This window comes from Pipistrellus kuhlii, unplaced genomic scaffold (assembly GCF_014108245.1).
Source record: "Pipistrellus kuhlii isolate mPipKuh1 unplaced genomic scaffold, mPipKuh1.p scaffold_m20_p_2, whole genome shotgun sequence".
Classification (NCBI taxonomy): Eukaryota; Metazoa; Chordata; class Mammalia; order Chiroptera; family Vespertilionidae; genus Pipistrellus; species Pipistrellus kuhlii.
Genome location: NW_023425515.1, coordinates 145,198,756 through 145,205,304, shown reverse-complemented (window position 1 = coordinate 145,205,304; position 6,549 = coordinate 145,198,756). Strand labels below are relative to the sequence as shown.

Sequence of the window (6,549 nt, the reverse complement as noted above, 5' to 3'; positions counted from 1 at the left end):
CACTGGCTCCAGGCCAGGCCTTCAGGTGTGGTCTCATGTCCCCCATCACAACACAGAGTCTGATCCATATTTGGGGGACAAAAAAACCAAAGGCTATAAAGAGAAAGCTTCCTCCATATTTGAGGCTCAGGATTTGGAAACAGGCTCCCCTGAGTCACTGTACTAGTACATGTCAAACATCTGAAAATAAATGGGTTTATCCTGAATCTCCGAGTACTTCTGTATATTTTTAGGTTGCCTGGTAAATTCTGTAACATACCAATACCTCAAATATAAAAAGAGCTGGTATATAATTCTACTAGCAAAAAGTTTCATTAAAAGTTCACGAAGAAGATATAATTGATGTGGGAAAGAAGGTCAGTCTGGTAGTATAATAAGCATACATGTAATGGAGAAAATCTGAAAGAAACAAGATTGAGTAAAAAAACTAGTATAAAAACCATACTAATAAGCAAGACTGTCTAGTAATATCGATAGCAGGCAAGAATTTGAAAAATTGAACTGGCTAAAATCAGAGATGATTTTTTAGATGAAAAAGGTTTCAAATTGTATGAATGTCTCAAATACAAGTATACCAATATATTGAAAAAATAAGGTATATTGAAGTTTTGACCAGGTTCAGTATGAAAAAAAAAAACATAAAACATCATGATCAATTAATAATATAAGGAAATATGGTTGCTAGGTATTTGGCTACCTTAGTTAATTTCAAATCTTGTGATTGAGTGATGTTTTCTATTAATATCATAGAAAATAATATTAAAAGGACAAATGTATATGGATACATAAAGATTCTTATATCATTATTCAGTTTAGAGAAAATTTGAAACTAAACGTTTAATAAACAGAAGAAATAAACATATTTTAAAATTTTTTGATAACGTGAAAATGTACAAATAATAATGTTAAGAAAAAAATATGATTTTTTTTTAAATCCTAGGGGTGTCGAACTCAATCAGAGAAGGGGCCAAAATCTAAAATCCAGCCTAAATCGCGGGCTGAATGGTTTACTGAACAGTCATAAATGTCATTGTGATGGAAATGCAGCGGAGTACAGTGATGACAGAGTGGTGCGGGCCACATTGCAAGGCTTGGCGGGACGGATTTGGCCCGCGGGCCTTGTGTTTGACACATGTGCTATAGAGGAAAGAGATATACCTAACATGCCCGGCTGGTGTGGCCTAGTATTTGAGCATTAACCCATAAACCAGAAAGTCACGATTTGATTTCCAGTCTGGGCACATATTTGGGTTGCAGGCTCAGTTCTCAGTAGGGTGTGTGCAAAAAGCAGCCTATCAATGATTCTCTCTTATCATTGATGTTTCTATCTCTCCCTTTCCCTTCTCTGGAATCAATAAAAATATATATATTTTTAAAAAGATGTACCTGATGTTAATAAAAATTATGATTGAAAAATAGAAACATACATAATTTTAATTTTGTTCTTTGTATTTTCTGTACTTCCCAAATACTTTAAAATTATTTTCTTATAAAATATACATTTTAAAAGGTTTAAAATCATCATGAAAAAAAAAATTTCCAATACAAAGGTACTGATTTCAAAATATCCTTACTATTTCTTAGAAGAAATTCCCAATTTCTATGTTTCCTAATTCTTTATTAAATAATTCACTTTTCTGATTATTAAGAAACATAAATTTAACTCATCGATAATGTGGGATTAAGGTTGTCATGGAAGTCTCTAGAGATGGACTATCAACTCTATGGAGATAAGGGATTAGAAGAAAGGACTGGGAATTTCTTTATTCATCAAAAGTTTACTCTTTCAAAAAACATCAGCTATAGAATAGGTACAGAAGTCAACTAGTTTCAATATGGTTAAGAAAAAGAATTCCCAGTCTTTTTATGTGACAGAATCTGTGCCAGGTTGTATCTGTTCAAAGTAGAGACCATGAGAAGGTCTGTGATACACTTACATTTTTCAGTTCCAGCCAAGACAAGATATTGAAAATATATCTACTGATCCCATGTGTGCCTGCCTGACATGGGCCCCAGAGAGAACCATCTTTTAATTGCTTAAAATGATCAGAAATAAATATGTTTTCATTATAATTATGTAAATGCAACTGCGAGAGTAAAGGGCTGAAGGAACAAGTCACAAAATTAAACATGAATAAACAATTTACTGAATCCTCTTTACTCTGAAAATGAACAGCCCAATAAAATATAAAATGTGGATATCATCTGGTCCCCAGGGTGGTTTTCTGTCATACCCAAAAGACTCAAAGCCTTATGATTCTATTTTGGTTCTATCCAATTTCAACTCAGCTAGGCTGGAGAGGTTTCTAATCCAATCGTGTGTGTGTCCTGGCTAGAGTGGACAACATAATAGAGCTGTGGCTGTTTTGACAGTGTTCTTTTCTTTGATAGGTTCCGGTTATGCAGTGCCAGCTATGAATTAGATATCAAGTTATCCTAGGTTTGGTAATAATTCACCTGTTTTATATGATGCCAGGGGAATAAAAGATGCCTTGGGATCCACTCATGCCCTCCAGCTCTACTATAGATACTTTTTTTAAAAATCACTTTCAGAAATACTACATTTCACTTTACATGCATCCTAACAATGTTTCTTCAAGAACAAAAAGTTCAATCCAGATCAAACCAAAGTGTGACCCATAGGGAAAGATGTTAAGAAATGGACTGCAATCCAACTCTTCTCATGACTGAAGCATAATGCCATTTTTCTGTTTAACTGAGCTGCTAAGCCTGACATAAATGGACTTCAAGCTCCAGCCTTTCCTACATCTATAATCAAATGCCTTGCTACTTTCTGCAACCCAGTTTGTGCCCCAACCATAGTAAGTTTCTTATAATTGCTCAAGTTCATGTACTTTCTGAGACATACTGTGACTCCTCTGCTTTCTCTCTGGTTAGACATGATCTCTTGTTCCTCTTTATCTCCCCTACACAACGCCAAACTTCCTCTGTGTCATTCCTACTCATTCACCAACACTCAACCTAGGTTGTAAAAAAATAAATTCCCCCAAAAGGAAAATTTGGGTTTTTCCTAAGACCTAGCAATCTTAGGCTCTCTTCAACAATTTAGTTGATGAAAAGATCATTCCTTGAATCTATTAATAATACAGTAAACATGTCATACAGTGTTGTCCATAGATAAACCACCTTGGCATTGTCACTGACAGAGCCAGAATAGACAGACCGTTGAGCACGTGCTAAAATTGTAGCAGCATGTGTCCTAAAGAAAGAAGGCATTTTCTGTGGCTATCTGATTGAGCATAAAATTTTCAGAGAAATTTAAAAATTCCTGCAATCGATTACTTCCTGATTGGTAGTAGGAAGTGCTCCATGGACCAGCTTGAAAGAAACAACTATAGTTGATGAAAGGTATATTTTTTAAAAGTTTGAGGTCTCCAAAAGTTATTTCAAAGGCACACAGCAAATTAAAAAACATACATCCGCCGAAACCAGTTTGGCTCAGTGGATAGAGCATCGGCCTGTGGACTGAAAGGTCCCAGGTTCGATCTGGTCAAGGGCATGTATCTTGGTTGCGGGCACACCCCCAGTAGGGGGTGTGCAAGAGGCAGCTGGTCAGTGTTTCTCTCTCTTCGATGTTTCTAACTCTCTATCCCTCTCTCTTCCTCTCTGTAAAAAATCAATAAAATATATTCAAAAAACAACAACAACATACATCCAAGAGAATATATTAAATCTCAGGAAGAATAGTCCTGGCCCCAGTCAGCATGATGAAAGCTCCAAACTTGACAGGTGTAGCCAAGAAGATGGTGCTCTCAGACTCCCAAGCTCAGGTGAAAGGCTACATTATTTTCACGGGATGGGCAGGCAGCATTTCTCATTACCCCAGGCTCTGTGTTACTGGGACTAAATTCCAGACAAGTACAGCCAAAGGATTTGGGGCTCCCTTTGCCCACCTAATTACTTCTTATAGGTCAGACACAGTACCTCATGTGTAAGAGAGAATACAGAGGGCCCAGCTCACTAGTAGAACAGAGGTTCAGTATAAGGGAAGCAAGCCAAGAAGGCCCAAGGCTACCACCTCGCCCATGGGCTGCTCAAAAAGGAGGACTGTCACTCTGGGGAAAGGAGGACACTGTCCCACACATAGCTCTGGAGCAGTGGCTCAGAGATTTTACCCAGAGTGGAGGAGGGCCATAAGAACAGAGAGCTCTGAAACTCTCCCCGGATGAACTGACTGTATTTGAAACAGTGTGGGGAAGGGAAAGCCTAAAAGTGCTCTCATTAAACGATGGAGAATCTGGTGGTGAGTAAGGAAAGAGAGGCTGGCAAACAACAGGCCAGGTAGTTTACCAGTGAGAACCAGAGAAAGCACAACTAAGAAGTGTCCTCCCAGAGTCATACATTATCTCAGACTGGCCTTCAAAATGAAACCAGCAAAAACCTTGGGTTTAATTGGATCAGACTATGAATTGATCTATGCCCCAGGGCATTATGGATACAATATTTTAATCAGACAGCAATTAGTAGAGCTTAACAGCTGAGCATGATGCCCATAGAGGCAGCTAGCCTAATAAGAGTGATCAAATCAAGAGACAGTCAATAAGAACCCTGCTAAAGAACTATCACCCACTGTGGCTATGCATGGGCAAGGTTTCCCCTCTGAACAGAGATATCAGAGGCTCCAACTGTGGGGGGAAATATACCTCATAAAAATAGGCAGAGTCTCTGAACAAATAAACAAAAAGAGGGAGGAAGAGCACAGATGCATTGGAGGAAGAAAATGGCATCGGATAACAACTTGAATTCAAATAAACAAATAAATATAGCCAGAAATGGCAAGTAAAAGTGTTAGCTTAGCAACAAGTTCTCCTTTTCTCTTAAATTTCTTTGTTAAAATAAAATTAAAAGAAATAATTATTATAACAATAGGTGTTTTTTTTTGAAACATGTATAAATATAAAGTGTACAATGATAATAACACAATAATGGGGAGGAAGGAACAGTGCTGTATAAAAGTACTTTCCTTTGTATCACCAGAAATAGTATAAGTTGAAATATGTTCTGATAAGGAGGGTATATATGATAAGTCCTAGAGCAAGCTAAGAAAATAACACAAAAAGTACAGAGGAAAACATCAAATTAAAAGAAAAACAATATACTAACAAATTAAAATTGAACATCTTAGAAAGTACTCAATACAAAGTGATAATAGAGAAATAAAGGAAGAATACAAGAATAAAAATATATGAGATTTATGGAAAGCAAAATTAAAACAACAGACATAAATCCACCCAGCTATATCAATAATAGTATTAACTGTCATTGTATTGTAAAGCCAATCAAAAGGCAGAGACTGTCAGACTGGATATAAAACAAGATCCATATATATATGCTGCCCATGGAACACACACTTAAGATTCAAAGATAAACATAGGTTGAAAGTGAAGAGATGTAAAAAATATATTACAGAAACAGCAACCATAAGAAAGCTGCTGTGGCTCTAAGAACATCAGAAAAAATACACTTAAAATGTCACCTGAAATGCAGGCGGGAAGGGAGTGCATTCAGGACCTTTCCAAGCAGGGCTCTGCAAGGCCCGTGACCTTCCCCCAGATGGCTCTGCCCCCGCCCAGATGGCCCCGCCCCCGCCCAGGTGGCTCCTCCTCTGCCCAGGTGGCTCTGCCTCCGCCCAGGTGGCTCCACCTCCACGCAGGATCCAAGTTTCTTCACCTTGGGGATGTGGTCCACCAGTGCAGGGCCCCAGGGGCTGCTGCCCTGGCATTGCTCCTGGCCAACACAGACATATTTTTGCCCAAGCCCCAGCGAGCAACCCTGGAATACCTGGAGGAAATAGAGCTTAAAACACTGGAGAAGGAACCAAGAATGTTCTAAGCAAAGGAGCTCTGGGAGAAGAATGGCGCTGTGACCATGGTTGTGCAAAGGCCAGGCTGCTTCCCCTGTTGAGAGGAGGCTACGGACCTGTCCTCCCTGAAGCCCAGGTTGCTTGAGCTGGGCGTGCCCCTCTATGCAATGTTGAAGGAGCAAGTTGGGACCAAAGTGGAGGGCTTCCAGCCTTCTTTCAAGGGGAAAATCTTCATGAATGTATAATAAAGAAAAAGTTCCAGGGCTCCCAACGACGGAAAATGGTGTTCATGGCTGCGTCTGGCTGGGCGTCCAGATCAGATTCTTCCTGGCCCGGAGGGAGGCTTCTCTGGAAACCTGGAAGGCGAAGGCTTCATCCCCAGAGGCGTTTTTGTGGTGGGATCAGGAAAGCAGGGCATTCTTCTTGAGCACCGAAAAGCAGAATTGGAGATAAAGTAAACCCTGTTTCCGCCTGGAAGTTGCTAAGAAGATCAAACCACAGACTTTAGCCTCAGAGAAAAAGTGACTGTGGGCTCGGCCCAGCTCAGGGATAAGAGGGGCTCACCTGTGTTCACAGATGCTCTGTTTCCACTCGTGTCACTTAGGCCATCTTCTTAGACTAGATCATTCATTAGTTTAACATTGTGCTCCGTTTATGCTCAGGAAGACAAAATAGCCTCAAATAAGACTGATAAAACGCTAAGAAGCGAGTGAGGGGTATTTCAG

The 6,549-nt window shown here is 39.4% G+C and overlaps 1 pseudogene; it reads left to right on the top strand.

The window, feature by feature from the left end:
• The first annotated feature begins 3,725 nt into the window (after positions 1-3,725).
• On the top strand, positions 3,726-6,349 carry LOC118723094 (annotated as a pseudogene).
• Positions 6,350-6,549: the final 200 nt, after the last annotated feature.